This window comes from Ambystoma mexicanum, chromosome 1q (assembly GCF_040938575.1).
Source record: "Ambystoma mexicanum isolate Mex_15411 chromosome 1q, UKY_AmexF1_1, whole genome shotgun sequence".
NCBI lineage: Eukaryota > Metazoa > Chordata > Amphibia > Caudata > Ambystomatidae > Ambystoma > Ambystoma mexicanum.
In genome coordinates this window covers 1,518,525,683-1,518,543,886 of record NC_090922.1, presented here as the reverse complement: position 1 = coordinate 1,518,543,886, position 18,204 = coordinate 1,518,525,683, and positions in this window count along the sequence as shown.

The following is an 18,204-nucleotide window of genomic DNA, read 5'->3' as shown; positions in this document are numbered from 1 at the left end:
CACGCATTTGACTCTATAGATAGAAACTTGCTGTGAAAGATGCTGACAACTTGGGGCTGTCGGTCAGACCTGAGAGAGGCTGTGAGGAGTTACACTCAGTCACAACGATAAGAGTTCGGTTGGATAAGGCTGGAACACTGACAAAAGAAATCAGCACTACTAAGCGGATTAAACAAGGATGTCAACTGGCTCCTGCAACTTTCAACTTATATATGTCCGAGGTAGAGGAGGCATTTGAGGACGTAAGATGCTTCCCACCAAGCATTGCTGGAACACCAGTGAGAAGACTCCTCTATGTGGTTGACCTACTTCTTGACCCAGCCGAGATAGGATTACAGCGACAACTGAACGCCTTGTCAACATATGTGGGAATAAATGCGTTGTCTATAAATCCTAAAAAATCCAAAATCCTGACTATTGGTGAGGTAAGGGGCATTAGAGGTTTAAAGAGAAGTTGGAACCTGCAAAGGGAGAAAATCCCAGAGGTATTTTCAGTGCAGTAGCTAGGTCTATCCTTAAATACCAGCATGGTCGACTCCCATGGAAAAGCCACTGTGAAATTAAAATAAAAAAACCTGGCCACTCAGGCGAGAATAACCAACCATAAATATGGTAAATTCTCCTATCTGGTAATCAACTTTTACAGGTTAAAGTTGACGCCTATTCTAACTTATGGCTCGGAAGCTCAATTGTAACTCTCACGATCAGTTTGGTCTCAAGGGGATGGATGTTTTTGGCGACAAGTCATGAAAATGCCCAAATCACTCCCAATAGTGGTAATAAGAAGAGAGATGGGCACCGTTTCACTCTACACCATTATGGCGTGGAAATCATTGTCTCTTCTGAGGAAGTGTTTGATCCCCCCAGGAAAAGGGGGCTTTGAGGTACTGAAGACGGCCCTGTCCACTAACTGTGAAACGTCCTTCAACGAATGGAGGAACATATGTGTTCAAACCCTAAAAAGCCTTGCGCTAAATGAGGAGCTGCTGATAGCAAACCCAGACCTTGTAAAGAGAACATTTTTTACTTGGACTGGATATCTACAGGTGAAAGGATTCGAACTATGAAAAATGGGGAAGGGATAACCTGAGACAATAGGAAACGAGACGAAATCCCCAGAAACTTAACTAAATCCCCCTCACCAGCTACGAGGCAAGACTTGATGAGATTACGCTTTGCCTTATCCTACCAGGGAAGTCATGGAGGGACGGAAACCAGCACTGGTGCGCAACTACACTTGTCGGCTCTGTCAGGGTCCTCGGGAAACTCTTGCACGCCTGATAACAGAATGTGGAGCACTTAAAGACTTGAGAATGAGGCATTTGAGCTCACTTTTTCAGCATTCAACAATATTTTCTCCCAATGAACTCTGGGTTTATCTGAGTCAGGGGAGGAGAACTACCAACATGTTAGCATTACTAGCCTTCGTTAAAAAAGAAAATTCTTGAATATAGCAGCGAACGAGGCTCCTCTAGTGTAATGAACTGAAATATTGAGAGTACTTTTTTCTCTGTCTTTTAATTGCCTTTTAAGTGAAAAATGTACGTTTTTTTGTTCTCTTCTTTTTATTCTTCAGTTGTATCTTTATTTTGATTTTGGACTGAGTCAAGCATAAAAGGTTTAAATGTAAACTAATATAATGCTTAATTAAAAAATTAAAAAAATAATAATATTCTTCATGTAAGTTTTAAAATTAATTTGACATCAATTTACTTTATTTTATAATCACATGTCTACTTTGAATCATGCTGCCTGTGAATTCTATTACCCTGACATCCCTCAACATTATATATCTGAGTCCATAACCCATAAATCACACAGTTGCTGAATCAGTGTCCTTGGCCCGTATGCATCCTCGAGGCTTTGACCTCCCACACCAATTCTTCCCAGATCCTGTCTATCCACAGCACTTGCATTTCACACCCTCCGTTCTGGAGGCTCGCACTTACGCCTCCCGCGGCCCAGGCCGTGTAGCACTCAACATTTCGAGAACTTTGTCTACAGCTCACCCACAAGCCTGGACTCTGCAACACTTACCCCCTCTTCCTTTCTGCACTTGCATGTTCTGAATACTCATAGCTAGCATAGGTTGGAGATCCCAGTAGTTGGATGGGTGGGGGGTGTCCATGTGAAAGGTTGGGGCTGCGTGATGGTGTGGTGCCAGTAACAGTCTCTTGGCAGCCGCAAAATGCATAACATTTGAGTGGGGCCTATTCTACTGTCACTGACACATGGGGGAACAATGCAAATCCAATGGGATGGGGATTGGTGGCTTGGAGGTTCAAGTTGGTAGACACTGGTTGGTCAACTCAGGGTTAGGTGTGTATCTAGACCAATGATATTGAGGTGTGTACAGTTTATTAGGGGAGTATTGACCCCCTACTTTTACCATGAGATAATTGGTCTCCTAGTGGAGACTGCAACCAGGTGAAACCAACATCCTAGGCGTTTCCGCACCAATGGTAATTTGTCAATGTAAGGTCAGTTGGTGACTACATTAAAGTCAAAGTAGCTTATGCCGGCCTTCTAGACTCTGACGGTTATTTGATTGGCTCTGGGCCACTTGCTTGCGGATGTGTTACTGCGGATGGCTTTCCCTGGTTTCCACCTGCCTTTTCCCCTCATCCTGCTTACTTATTGAGCCAGTTCGCTGGCCACTAATTCCCCTGAATGCATGGGGAATTCTCACTTTCTATGTTTGGTTTTGTAGGAGGGGGCCTTTTGATCACTGTAACCAAAAGCAGGCCCACCATTAAAGAGTACGTACAGCCCTTGCCCGTAAAGCAAGTGTATACTACAAATGGCCGGGAGGGGTTAGATGGCATCAAAGAGTCAAACTAACCTGTCTCCCTGAACCACAAAAAGAACACACATTTCATAAAATGGGCAACAGTTAAAACACTCCCAAAGGTTTTGTTACAGAGTTTACACAATTTACAAACAATTTCAATTATCACAGGTTCCATCTGGTTAGAAACCTTTACCCCTACTTGCGACACACACGGCTATTCTATGGAAATTTCATTGATGTAAAGAGGAGGGGAACACACACATTTCCTTTTGATCTATTGTTGCTGGTTTTTTCGCCCAAACATTTTGGTGTCCACATTTCACACAACACCATGCGATTTACCAATCCAGCCCACTTGGTCCCAACCCAATCCTTGACAACTCTTTTGAAAAGCCATGATCTAGCACTGCTCCTTTCCCTGCAAGCAACCCGCATCAGGTTTAATGGTCTGGCCGTAAAAACCAGCCCTACCAGGTGGCTGGAATCCGCCTGTGGATCAATAACTTACTCCTGTATACTTACAGAGATTGCATCTCCCCTTCACAATGCACCTAGCCCATAAAGAAGTCCTGCCCGAAAATGACCATCTGATATTTATTGCAACTGCTGCTGTCTTTCCCGAACCTTGTAAAACTAGTTTCTCAGTCACAAAGTGTTCAATTACCCAACCCAGGTTTTCAGCCAGAGCAATGCCTAACTTGGCAGAGATCTCTGTGGCAAAACAGATCTGTATTTTCATACTGCCCAAAACCTATTTCCCTAAGAACCCCCATGTATGTGTACCTATACATTTATGTTCAGGACTACCGCATCTCCTCACACTGATATTCACATTACAAATCTCCTATCTATCATGCACATGTGAAGCTCCTGGCTGCCTGGTTGTTAAGCGTTATGTGGCCTGACTCACCTATATTACGTTTATATTGTATCAGCAGTTATGACATTGACCTTGCTGCGCACATGCCATTAAAAAATGTATCAACTAAAACAGAAACAACACTGAAAATATTGCATATCCCATTCCCATTAGCTACTCTAGATTCATACTAAATTGCAGCATCATGTCAACATCGCTGTCACCCAAGAAACCAATATGACGCACGCAATTCAAACTGCTCTTTACCCGTGGGACCCTTATCAACTACCACAACAGTTTGTATTTCATGCAGTGTGTGTGCGTGTGTGTGTGTGCCCACACGCTCCAGCCAGGGACCTTTCAACGCTTGGGCCCCCACACCTTCTAGGGCCCTGCGGCTCTGAGATAAACATTTAAAAGTCTTTTGTGAGTGGTCAATTAGGGTTTCAGGTCCCATGCTGTCTGCCTTTGGTTGTTTTACTGTCCAATGGGCAATACAATGCACCTTGATAATCTGCACAGCATACGTACACCACCCACCGGCATTGCTCTATTCAGTTTTTTTTCAAAGGAACTAGAAGATTCAAGTTGAAGCTGTAGGTCTTCACTAAGCAGGTCACATTCTTCTTGTTATGCTAATGTGCAACACTTGTTACCCAGTTAGGAAGAAATTGAAACTTTAGACTTTTGAGTTAAATCAACCCCCACATCGATGCGTGTTTGTGGCTGATATATGAAAACAGGATTTTCCAGCAGAGGGTACAGGGCCCCCAAGACATCATTTTGAAATGCTTCCACCCCTACACAAATTCAGCCATCGTTGGCCCCGAGACTGGCTGCCTCACTCGCCAACCCCACCGGAGTTACATGGCAGCAGCATTGTGCATAGCGTTTAGTGCCGGCCATGCGTCAGGCGCTATTTAATGGACAGTCCTAATGTCACCAGAGCTCTATTTGGTGGCAGTGTTGGGAGGACCAGGGTTTCTCAACCCACGTGACCAGCACAGGTTTTTGTTCTGCCGTGTCTATTCTTTGATGCAAGGATGTTTGGGGTTGAGTGGCACTAGTCCATGGCTTGGAAGGGATGAACTCTTCCCACATTGAGGAGGATGAGGGCATAAGGCAGGACCCTGCCATGACGCTCAGGCCGGGGCTCTGATGGGAAAGGGTGTGACATGAAGAGCCTGGCAAATGTTTCATCTTGGGAGAGTAGATCATTTACATGTAAACAATCATTAATATGACAGCAGCAACAAACCTACAGAGGCCTCCGGAAAAATCCTTCACAGACCTCGGGAGAATAGCTCAGGGGCAACGTGCTCGCCTCACTGTAGCAACACAGGTTCGATCCCTGTGTCCGTGCTTAGAAACCTCTGGGTATTAAGTGTGTTATAAATAACATATCACATCAATAGGCCCTTTCTGATGAAGCCAAAGGCTCATCTGCTAGGCACAGCTTGTCGCTGGCCACACCTCCAATGATTTGTAGACTTTGACTTGGGATGAAAGATGTCTCTAATCGGCCAAATGAAGGCTTACAAGCTATCCAGCCTCCTGGACTCCGAGAAAGGGGAGGTTGACAGGCTCATTGATTAATGGCCCGACCCACGACCAGCTTTCAAATGTGTCATCCAGCCCACCAAACATTTGAGGCTCGCTCTGACCCTGGTGGAAGTGGTACCATTGTGTTGTCCCCTGATAACACCGATGGAGCAAGTCGAACAACACTCTATAAATGGCGGCTTGTAGGGCCAAGCCAAATGAAACTCTATGCTGTGTATCCAACCCAAGAGGAAACAGAGGCTTGAGGGGCAAGCCAAACCACTGTCTATGCAGTAGATCCAACACAAGAAGAAACAGGGGCTTGGGAGGGTAAGTTGAACAACACTCTATGCAGTGTATCCATGCCAAGCGGAAACAGCTTGAGGTGGGAGTAAGTCAAACAATGCTCTATGCAGTGTATCGAACCCAACATGAAATGGCTGCTTGGGGTAGGGGGAAAAATTGAACAACACTCTAAGCAGCGTATCCAACCCAAGAGGAAATGGTGACTTGTAGGACCACGCCAAATGACACTCTATGCAGCGTAAACGGTGGCTTGATGGGGCAAGTCGTGCAAACCTCTATGCAGCGTATCCAACCCAAGAGGAAATGGAGGCTTGAGGGGCAAGACAAAACACTGTCTATGCAGTAGATCCAACACAAGAAGAAACAGGGGCTTGGGAGGGTAAATTGAACAACACTCTATGCAGTGTATCCATGCCAAGCGGAAACAGCTTGGGTGGGGGCAAGTCAAACAATGATCTATGCAGTGTATCGAACCAAGTGGAAAGGGCTGCTTGCGGGAGGGCGAAAAATTGAACAACACTATAAGCAGCGTATCTAACCCAAGAGGAAATTTCGGCTTAGGGAGTGCCAAGTCGAACAACAGTCTGTGCAGTGTTTCCAATCCAAAAGTAAATGGCGGCTTTCAGGGCCACGCCAAATGGCACTCTATGCAGTGTATCCAAGCCAAGAAACGGTAGCTTGAGGGGTCAAATCGAACAACGCTCTATGCAGCGTATCTCACCCAAGAAGAAAGGGAGGCTTGAGGGGCAAGACGAACCACAGACTAAGCGGTATATCCAACACAAGAAGAAACAGGGGCTTGGGAGCGTAAATTGAACAACACTCTATGCAGTGTATCGAACCAAGGAGGAAATGGCTGCTTGGGGGAGGGGGGGAAATTGAACAATACTATAAGCGGCGTAACTAACCCAAGAGGAAATGGCGGCATAGGGGTGACATGTCAAACAACACTATAAGCAGCGTATACAACCCAAGAGGAAATGGCTACTTGGGGGAGAGGGACAAGTCGAACAACACTATAAGCAGCTTATAAAACCCAAGAGGAAATGTGGGCTTGGGGGGCCAAGTCGAACAACAGTCAATGCAGTGTTTCCAATCCAAAAGTAAATGGCACATAGTTCTCAACTCACACGCTTTTGGCGGGTGTCACCCGCCTTGTAAAAGGCTGACTCACCCGCCAAGCCTCCAGCACTCCCATTCATTTAAATGGGCGTCTCACCCACCCAAAACAAAATCGGGTGATTTCACCCGCCTTTGCAACACAAATGGTTGAGAGCTATGAATGGCAGCTTGCATGACCACGCCAAATGGCACTCTATGCAGTGTTTCCAAGCCATGAGAAAAACAGCAGCTTGGGGGGGCAAATCGAACAATGCTCTATGTGGACTATCCAACTATCAAACTCAAGAGGAAATGGTGCTTGAAGGACCAGGTCGATGATGCAGATGTGTCTGCAGTGGGTATGGTAGTGTACACAATGCTTGCAAGGGTTCTGCAGAGGATTGGATGTCGATAGTGGATAACCAACAGTCTGTGTTTATCCAGAGATACCTGCTCTTGGGTGGGTGGTAAAACCAGTAAGCCCAGCCTCAAGGCGTTTTCCTGTCAATTCGTATTTAAGAGTCTTCTGTTAGTGAAATCGGTCGGTGGCAGGTGGGCAGCGGCAGAGTTTCGGATCCCCCTTCCTGTTGCAATGCCCGGGGGTTCCTTCCTGCCTTCATGCTGTACGCAGGTCTGTAATCGGCTTTAGTTTTAGTGCCATTGAGCCCCAGCCAAGTGGAGGTCTGCCAAGCTTCGGCTCTGATAAGCAGGCCTGGGCAGGAGCCAGCGGAAGCGCAGACGGGGGCGGCCTGTGATATCCACTCACGTCCACCCAAGCGCCATGTTTATCGAGTTGCTGTCTCCCCAGAGCTCGGAGCCTGTCAGTCAGCCTGGGATACTACACAGAGGCCAGTGCCGGCCTCCATGACTGCCCAGCTCATTACACAAGGGGTTGAGGGTGGAGGCACAGCAATGGCCTCCCTGGAGTCCCTCCATTCTCGACGGAGGTTCCCTTCCTTCTCGGGGCCGAATTTCCTTTCTAGGACGGCAACTTTATTTTTGTTTTAAACTACTCCCCTACTGGGGATTCGAATCTGAGCCCCGGCCGTACCACACCATTGTAGCATGCCACTGCGCTCCCTTGCATGCCTCGATTGTTGTTGTTTAGTTCAATGGGCTGCTTGAACTCATTCCCAAGCAGTGATATGCATAGGAATTGCTGGGGGTGCAGCAGTGTTTGAGGGTCATGGGGAGGGGTGGCAAGAGACATGGGCATGTCCCTTTAGAGGTGCGAATGGTGGGTGATTGGAAGAGGAGCCTGCATAAAGCTGCATACTATGGGGGACAATGACACACTAATGCTGGTCATTTAACCTGGCAGGGTGGAGTGGAGGAAAGGAAGGACCTGGTATAGGGGTTTGATTGGGGGATTGTGGGAGTTGAGCATAAAATGGGTGGGGCAACGGTAACATAGTTGCACCAATTTTTGTTTTACACTTCGACCACTGCCCTGGGAAGTGCTGGGCTTGTATAACCACCCTGGGCAAGGGGCACTACAAGATCGACATGCCACAGTGGGACACTGCCATCCTCTTACTGCTTATGTGGTGATTCCATTCGTTTTAGCTATTAGGCGTCGCTTGTGCCACCTAGAAGCCAAAACTATTGCATTAGAGTACAGATAGCGAGAAATCGCATATCAGGAGGGACACAGCTTGTAGGTGTTGTTTGATTATTTGCCCACCCATTGACTGCATTGATCATTGGATGGGAATGACTATGCTAATCCCTATGGCCATTCCCACCCTGTTCCTGCTCCGCCCTGTCCAAAACAACGCCTCAGGCCTTACAATCAAACTTTGCACTCGAAGTTCCAGCCAGTGTTTTTTCAAAGCAGTCTATTCGAAGTAAATGACTTTATTGGAGCTGTAAAGCAGCTACTGATGTAATAAAAATGTCCTAACCAGGTCTGCCTTCTATCACTCAATGTATAAGCACTACGTCTATCTAGACTTCTTTTCTGAATTGCAGGAGGTTTGGAGTGAGCCTGATATTGATGGGTGCAGTATCACTGGGTGTGAGGTTTCAGTATCGCTGGGTGTGAGGTTTCAGTATCGCTGGGCGTGATGTTTCAGTATCGCTGGGTGTGAGGTTTCAGTATCGCTGGGTGTGAGGTTTCCGTATCGCTGGGTGTGAGGTTTCAGTATCACTGGGAGGTTTCAGTGTTGCTGGGTGTGAGGTTTCAGTGTTGCTGGGCGTGAGGTTTCAGTATCGCTGGGTGTGAGGTTTCAGTATCGTTGGGCGTGAGGTTTCTTTATCGCTGGCCGTGAGGTTTCAGTATCGCTGAATGTGAGGTCTCAGTATCTCTGGGTGTGAGATCTCAGTACCACTGGGCGTGAGGTTTCAGTATCGCTGGGTGTGAGGTTTCAGTATCACTGAGTGTGAGGTTTCAGTATCGCTGGGTGTGAGGTTTCAGTATCGCTGGGTGTGAGGTTTCAGTATCGCTGGGTGTGAGGTTTCAGTATCGCTGGGCATGAGGTTTCAGTATCGCTGGGTGTGAGGTTTCAGTATTGCTGGGTGTGAGGTTTCAGTATCACTGGGCGTGAGGTTTCAGTACCGCTGGGTGTGAGGTTTCAGTATCGCTGAGCGTGAGATTTCAGTATCGCTGGGCGTGAGGTTTCAATATCACTGGGTGTGAGTTTTCAGTATCGCTGGGTGTGAGGTTACAGTATCGCTGGGTGTGAGGTTTCAGTATCGCTGGGCGTGAGGTTTCAGTATTGCTGGGTGAGGTTTCAGTATCGCTGGGTGTGAGGTTTCAGTATCGCTGGGTTTGAGATTTCAGTATTGCTGGATGTGAAGTTTCAGTATCGCTGGGCGGTTTCAGTATCTCTGGGTGTGAGGTTTCAGTATCGCTGGGCGTGAGGTTTCAGTATCGCGGGCATGAGGTTTCAGTGTCGCTGGGTGTGAGGTTTCAGTATCGCTGGGTGTGAGGTTTCAGTATCTCTGGGTTTGAGGTCTCAGTATGGCTGGGTGTGAGGTTTCAGTATCGCTGGGTGTGAGGTTTCAGTATCACTGGGTTTGAGGTTTCAGTATCGCTGGGTGTGAGGTTTCAGTATCGCTATGCGTGAGGTTTCAGTATCGCTGGGTGTGAAGTTTCAGGATTGCTGGGTGTGATGTTTCAGTATCGCTGGGCGTGAGATTTCAGTATCGCTGAGCATGAGGTTCCAGTATCGCTGGGCGTGAGGTTTCAGTATTGCTCGGTGTGAGGTTTCAGTATCGCTTGGTGTGAGGTTTCAGTATCGCTGGGCATGAGGTTTCAGGTTTCAGTATCACTGGGTGTCAGGTTGCAGTATCGCTGGGCGTGAAGTTTCAGTATCGCTGAGTCTGAGGTTTCAGTATTGCTGCGTGTGAGGTTTCAGTATCGCTGGGTGTGAGGTTTCAGTATCGCTGGGTGTGAGGTCTCAGTATCGCTGGGTGTGAGGTCTCAGTATCGCTGGTTGTGAGGTTTCAGTATCGCTGAGTGTGAGGTTTCAGTATCGCTGGGTGTGAGGTTTCAGTATCGTTGGGTGTGAGGTTTCAGTATCGCTGGGTGTGAGGTTTCAGTATCGCTGGGCGTGAGGTTTCAGTATCGCTGCGTGTGAGGTTTCAGTATCGCTGGGTGTGAGGTTTCAGTATCGCTGGGCGTGAGGTCTCAGTATCGCTGCGTGTGAGGTTTCAGTATTGCTCGGTGTGAGGTTTCAGTATCGCTTGGTGTGAGGTTTCAGTATCGCTGGGCATGAGGTTTCAGGTTTCAGTATCACTGGGTGTCAGGTTGCAGTATCGCTGGGCGTGAAGTTTCAGTATCGCTGAGTCTGAGGTTTCAGTATCGCTGGTTGTGAGGTTTCAGTATCGCTGAGTGTGAGGTTTCAGTATCGCTGCGTGTGAGGTTTCAATATCGCTGGGCATGAGGTTTCAGTATCGCTGCATGTGAGGTTTCAGTATCGCTGGGTGTGAGGTTTCAGTATCACTGGGTTTGAGGTCTCAGTATCGCTGGGTGTGAACCAAGACGCTCATTTTCTGGTTCTTTCCTTTTTGCATTTCTGCTGATCTAGTCTATCCAGGTCCTGACTTCCTGTCATGTACCGGCCATTGAGCCTGGACTTACTTGGCGGGATACATCCTCTGCCGCTAGTGTGTGATGGTTTATGGTGGGGTCCATTGCTAGATTGTACTCGTGGCAGCTTCCGGGGTCTCATGATGATTCGCCATCCAATCAGGAGCCTCAGTTCTCGGGGTCTATTTTGGGCTTCTTTGTAGGCCTTGTTCAGCCAATCAGAGCCCTCTCAGGCTGATTCATCAAATTCGTTCAGCCATTCAGAGCTCTTGACTCTATTTAATGCAGTTTGACCCTCTGTAAAAGACCCATCTCACATCCCGTTCCTTTGTGGGTTTTGTTATGCGGTTTGTTATGGAGTTAGGAAATATGTACACACAGCAGGTCCAAACTTGGAGGGTGTTTGGTGTGTTTTAGTGTACTTTGAGCAGAGCTTTGACAAGATTAAGTAAGTATTTGTTTTTGTGTAGTTTGTTGCTCTCACGCATGATTTTGTTGTCAGTTTTGTAGAATATTTTATTTGTGTTTTTTAGTTCCCCTGTTTAAAAAAAAGAAAATAAAGTTATCCTTTCCTCTTGTTCCTTTTCCCTTTAGCTTCTCCAAAAAAACTTTTAAAAAAAATAGAAATAATTCTTGTCCCAACAAACAAAAAGCAAGTTCTTTACACTTTCCCAGTTTCCCTCCGATTGGTTGTTGTTGGTTTTGTCTCATCTTCCCACCTGCTGTTGCACTGCTCTGCCATAGTGCAGTGTTGTATTGTTTGACTAGCAGTGAGATTAATTGTTCTTGGGGGGCTGATTCTTAGGTTATTTTCGCTGTTTTGGATTCCTAGTGTGTTTTGTTTCTCTTTGTTGGTAGTTTGTTGGCCGTTTCCCTTATGGTTCACATGCAATGCTGGGAGGGTGAGACGGCAGAAGGAGTGGTGGTGGAGTATTCTCCTTGATGGATGAGGAGTGGCAACCTCTTGGTGTTCACTGGTGCCTTTCATGAGTCAGTGGGGGGAGGGGCTGATGAGGCATAGGGGAGGTCGCAGGAGAAGGACTTGGACAGGTGGCAGGTGCAAGGGGCATCAGAAGAGCCTTGAGCACAGAGGCAATGGAGGCAAGGAGGCAGGGCGTCTGGTGGAGGATCCTACAGACGCATGACAGGCACGCCTCCTATAATCACCCTCATAGAGGTGGGGCTGATGGAGGAGAAGGAGGGCATGCAGGCGGGGCAGGCTGACACATGTGGGAGAACAAGCAACCTTGAGGAACAATCAGAGGTACCTGTTATTGTGGAATAAGTGGTCTCCACAAAGCAGTTTGAGGTTCTAAGAAGGGGAGAAGCTACCTCAGTAGTAGCCTCTTAGAGGAGGACTAGGCTGTGGAGGTACTGCAGCATGTGGTATTCATACCTAAGTAGGAAGAGATAGACGAGTGATGTAAGGAGGAGATAAAAGAGGAGCATTGTCCTTGGGTCGGCACAACACTGACAGTGCCCTCAATTGGCCCTCCACCTACCACCACCTTCGAGGCTAAGAACCTCACAGTCATGTTCGACTCCACACTCTCCTTTTCTGCCCACATCTCTGATGTCTCTAAAAAGTCAAACTTCCAACTGCACCTCCTCAGAGGTATTCTTCCTTTCCTTTCCTTCCCCCAGAAGCTCACTGTCTCCAAAGCTCTGGTTCTCTCTAGGCTGGACTATTGTAATAGCCTCTTTCTAAATCTACCTGCATCTACTCTCCGCCCTCTGCAACTAATCCAGAACAGGACCACAAGACTTGTCCTGGGTATCAAGCCCTGGCATCGTATCTCTCCAGCACTGAAATCTCTTCATTGGCTCCCTGTGACAGGGATTCAATTCAAGACCATTTTCATTGTCCACAAGGCTTCCTGGGGCCTGGGTCTAAAATAACTTCAACTTTCCTGCCGTAAACACCTTCCCTCTCGAGCTCTTCGCTCCTCCACCTCCCTCAGGGTCAGTCATTTCTCAAAGATACGAGCTGGGGGTAGATCGCTGTCTTCGGCTGGGGCCTCCCTCTGGAACAGCCTCCCTGCCACTCTCAAACCAGAGGAGAATCATCTCCGGTTCCGGTAGCACCTCAAGACTTTCCTCTTTGCTTCTGCCTTCTCTTATCCCCTGCTGATCTGTTCTGCTCAGCATTGTGCGCCTGGTTACCCTCTAATTCTTGCCCAGGTACCTGCTCACCGTGCCACACACCCGCACTGCTTCCTGGCAACCGTTGCACTTGGGTCTGTATCTGTAACCATACAGTCTCCCCTGCTTTTTTTCTGCACTTATCAGACACCCCCTGTCTGCACCTTAAACCTAGAACTTGCCACTTGCTGGCTGCACTATCACTGTTGTTGTTTTAATGTTCCCTTGCTCAGCTCTTTCTACTTTTTCCCCTTCCCCCTGCACTTGCACGTTCTCACTATCACTGGGCCTAGCAAGATCATTGTTTTGTTCTCCCCTGTTCCCCTCCATTGACTCGTCGCGCTCTGAAACACACGTGTATGCGTGCGATACAGAGAAAATATCAATATCAACCTGTTGGACCCTGTCATGAGACCACATGCACATGGTGACTGCGTTGACTTGTCTCTCCAAGCCAGGGGCAACCTGACTACTCAGTAGTGGCAGCCATCATGGAGAATTGCATGCAGCTGTCTCATCCTAACCTCCGGCAGGGGAAGAAATGAGGCCGACACGTGGGTAAGAATTGCCACACAGGGAGACTCTCTGCACGCAAGAGTGGCAGTGGTCTGTGGGAGTGAGTAATGGTGGTTTGCTCTGTGGGAGAGTTCAAGAACATTAAGAGGTGGCTGTGCCCTGTGGGAGAGCTTGGGACATTTTAAGGAGTTTCAATGCCTGGTTAGAGAGCTGGCACCGTTAAGGGTCGCTGTGCCCTGCCCCGTGAGAGAGGCCAAGAATATTAGGACGTGGCTGCACTCTCTGAGAGAGCCCACAGACGTTCCGGGTTGGCTGCACCCTGTGAGGGCTCCCAAAAACATGTGACATGTGGTGATTGTGGCAGGAGCAGGATTCAGCAACATTACTGACACAATAGGTGATGGCATTTAAACGTCAGCAATCAGTCAGGGCATTTCTCACCCTGCAACAGCTCCCCATTTAATGGCCGCACACGCCATGAAATAATCTCGCTCCCTCTTCCGATGCCTAAATCGCCATCACCCGATCTGGTGGGTGGGCTATGGCCAGATGTCGTGCCAAAGCCTACTGTGGGCAAGAGGCAGTTCATCGTTTATAAATGTCAATTGTTCAACATGCAGCACTGCACAGCTTTACTTGCTGTTAGCGACAATAACCCCGGCCACACTACAAACACTCACGGACTGCACATTTGCAGGAAGCAGCTCAGCGATTCACCAGCAACTCACACAAGGGCTTCTAGTGAGTTGGACTGCTGACTGTGCCAGTACTCTACTGGGTAGTCAATCCTTCCCATGGCTGACGTGCCCAATCACTGAAGATGGCGCTCCACGCCTGCACCGACCACAAAGTGTTGAAGTGCTGTCAGTGATGTACAGGCCATCGATGGTGTCAACCTTAAGCTTGACATTCCCAGTGCAGTTGGGAACATTTGGGCTGGTCGGTGGTTTTCTTGCTGTCTTCATTCCTTCTCTAACTGATGGTGTACGTGCTGCAGCAAAGCACCCTTGCACATTTGCACGCTCTCACTGACACTTGTGCATGAAATGTGGCTACATTTACTCTCAGGGTGAGGCCATGAAGGAAGCCACCAGGTGCTCAGTGTTACCTTTAAATGTAACTACTCATGAATCGCCAAGCTAGCTTGAAATCAGGACCCTTGCCAGTTCGGAGATTCAGCGTCCCCTGCCAAGGCACAGGCCAATGCCATGTTGTACAGGTTAATTTCCAGCAGTTCACCACAGGGAGATGTTCATTGAGGGATGCGCCGTGACGGCTAACGGGCTCCTCGAAAGTCCTAGAATGGAACAGACCTTAGACAGACCTGCAGAGTGTCAGAAATGTCCCACCTAGAGCTCTGCTCTGCAGTGAGTGTTGTAGTGACCTTTGATGGTTCTGCAAAGCTCACAGAGCCTGTCGAGCATGTGCAAAGCGGAGCTACAATGGGTGTCTTAGGTCTTCAGGTTGCGCAGTGGCAATTTGTAGCGCACCTGTGGTTGGTCCCGTGCATTTTTAGTGTGCTAATCCTCCAGTCCACAGCAACATTTTGTTTCTCAAGCTGACGATGTGTGATGAAGCATGTGACCGCGAGGTGGCGGATATGCGCAAAGAAGGGTGTCTGCAATGCCTAGCCAATTAGGCATATTTGCTTCTCTGTCTCCTGCACCAAGGCCCATATGTACATTTCTGCAAGGTGTCCACTCCCCTGCGCCTTCTGCTTTAAAAGGCTTTGCATGCACAAGGCTGCCTGGTGTCCCACTGAACTCACCTGCTGCCCCCTTAATTCGATGGGTTTCATTTTATATCATATGTTGCCTGAACATGGCCAAAAGCCTTGGAGTGCAGAGCGTAAAGCTAACGATGGAATAAAGACAGAACACAAAAAATCTTAAGAGTTTTGTCGAACAGCTGCAGTGAAGGTGCTGAGAGCTCAGTGGAAGTCACGTGACTCCAGTATCTGGGCAGGGCAACAGGAAAGGCTCGCTTTGAGGTTTGGGACCTAAGAACTTTGGGAATATGTATTGAAGGACCTCAGGACACCTTTTGGCTGGTAGAGGAAAGGAAGGCCACCAAGAGTGGCCACATGTCTAGGGCGAAGTGACAATCTCGTTCCACCACAGCTGTAGTAATCACCCCACTGCAGCTAGAACCTGATTGCAAAACTACAGTACTGCCTTGTGGGCCAAAAAAGTGTTGGCCGGTAACTTCCCAGCGGTGATTGACTTGTCCCATAAGCCACCAGAAAACAGGTTTTCCTACAAAGGAGCAGGGGCATAAGTCTATTGCCAACATTTTGGCCAAGTTACTGGTGCATTGAGCACGTGCAGTCTGTCATGTGACTTGTGTTTATTTTTGGCCAAGCTCAGATATTTCCACAACACTGGCCTGGCATAAAATGTGAGCACGGCTATGCCTCGCTCAGGCCTTGGGGTACAGATTTTATGTTCCATTCCCAAGAAACGACACAGTGGCAGCATTTCCAGGGATAACTGCGTGGGCTGGTGGAAGTATTCGGCTTGTCTGATGGTATGAGGAGGGATGCACTTGATCCCATGTCCTTGCATGGGGCCGCAGTATATGGGACCACCCAGATGAGGTGCGCCCAGTGGCGCCTTCTCTCGGGCACTGTTTTCCTGCAGATTGTGGAGGTAGGCAGATTTGGGTGAGGTTAATACTGTTTGATCTACTGCCACATTGTACGCTACCGCCCAGGCTGGGCTCACGCAGGAGGGCAGGTTCTGTGTTGTTTCTTGGCGAGACTGGGCACAGGTGGAGGGCGCGCGCCCATCACTACTTCAGCCTCTGTACCTGTGATGTCATCTTATCCTCTTCCTCCTCACCTGGCCTGCTTTCCCGCATCAGAGGAATGGATCCTAATCTTTGTTTTGATCGGCGTCAGTGTTGTCATCCTCATTATTGCCTCACATATCACTGGTTGGAGGTATGGGGGCGGAGATAGAGACTGCCGGCCAATCTCCTCTCCCATTTATTCAGTCCAGAAGATCAGACCCCTCCTCCTTCTCTGCTTGAGATGGAAGGAACTGACCTCTGTCGGTTCTCGGTGTATATTCGTTGTCATGGTGCAATACCCGTGTGTGCCCTGGCATTGGTCCAGGCGGCTGCGCTCCACAGTGACCTCTGCTATGGGTGTGGAACGCGAGTTGGATGATACCTTGAATTCACCTTGCGCAATTCTGGCATCCTCAGTGCAAACAGCAAGGGCGGCTGCAGATGCGATGGACCACAACAAGGTAGTATTAACAGAAGCAACAAAAAAAAAAAACATTGACAGCACAACAACAGACAATTAGCTAAAGAAAAAGTCAAGAAAAAGAACAAAAATAAGCAAGACACAATACAAAGGAGTGGAAGGTCGCTATCCTAAATTCATATCCTTTTGGCATACCCATTCGAATAAATTCACATAAGTTGGAACATTCACCACAGTACCACAATGCAAGTAGTACGGCCAGGCAAGCAAAGTTCCCACAAATGCGCGGGACATATTCCATGTAAAACAATCGATGTGATTCCTAAAGGCCTTGGCCCATTTTGAAAGATGCTCACTGTTCTCTAGGCCATAATGTAGTGAAATGTCTTTGGTGTGCAGTATATTCCAGCAAAATCTTACAAACTGGTGCTGCCTTCCCCTGTAAAGCTAGATCCCAAGAAAAGGGCCAAAATGCCGCTCTTCTTGTGATCATCATGGCGATGCGTCATGGAGGGGTACCCATGGAAATCCCTAATTGTTTGAATCCAACCCTAGTCGAGCAAGGATGCAGTGACCTTGCAAGGGTTTCCCTCCAGCTCTTGTAGAGAACTTCCCCTGTCTAAGAGGAGCTGGCTACAGTCCTCTACCCATTCTGTCGGGATCTTTGAGCACTTCTCCTGAATAATCAAGATGAGGTCAGGATAAAGTGAGGCACCTTTCGTAATCAAACTCGTCCGATATAATGTCAGGGGCTTCGATTGGGCTCTTGCCAACAGAGAAGTCAAGCCCAAATCATATAGTTCTAGGGGAAAAGAGGGCGGCAGTCGGAAAACGACCCTACACATCTGTCCCTCCAGGACGGGCAAGTAACTAAGAATTGATAAATCGTAGACTTCAATCCCATACAGGATTTTCGCGACGATTTTTGAGTCATAAAAAGGAATACAAGGTGCAGTAGAACATTTTCCATATTCTGAGTCTATTCTCTGTAATTTATTAGCCAGCCCTGTGGCTTTAGATTGAAGCCATTTCTTGGTAGTTATGACCGATTCTTTTGAGTTTATCAGGAAGCCCAGATATAGAAGGGTGTCCACCAACAGCACCCTTTCCCCTCGAACATGCCGAAAGAAGGAAGATCTTTTCCTAGTATTAGAAAACTGGATCACTTTGGATTTAGAGAGATTACTAGTTAGCGCGCGTGCCTCCACAAAATCAAGAAAACCCTCCAGTAGGTGTTGCAAACCTCTAGGTGTATAGTCGAACATTAGAAAGTCATCGGCATAGGACGGCCAGAAGGGGCGAAGGAGTTGCAATCACCGAGTTACCATGGCGCCAGGTTGCAGATGTTGGTTATAAATGATAGAGACACAGAGCCAGTACCCAACCTTGCCGAGCACCCCTGGCCGTTCTACTGGGTCTGGGCAGTTTGGCTTGGCCATCTAGACACTCCTGAATTTAGAAGTTTTCATGCAGAACTACCAGCAGTCTCAGCAGACCCCCAGGAATGCCCCACGGCTGCAGTTTTTGCCAAAGCAATGGGCGATCGACTGCATCGAAGGCAGCCGTCAGGTCACCCGAGGCTACATGAACTGGATTTCCATCTTTGGTCCAGGCTGAATGTTGAAGGCATTTCATTATGGGAAGTTCCCATCCCCCGTCGGAATCCTGTTTGCCATGTGCCGAGGATCCCAGTGGATGTGGCC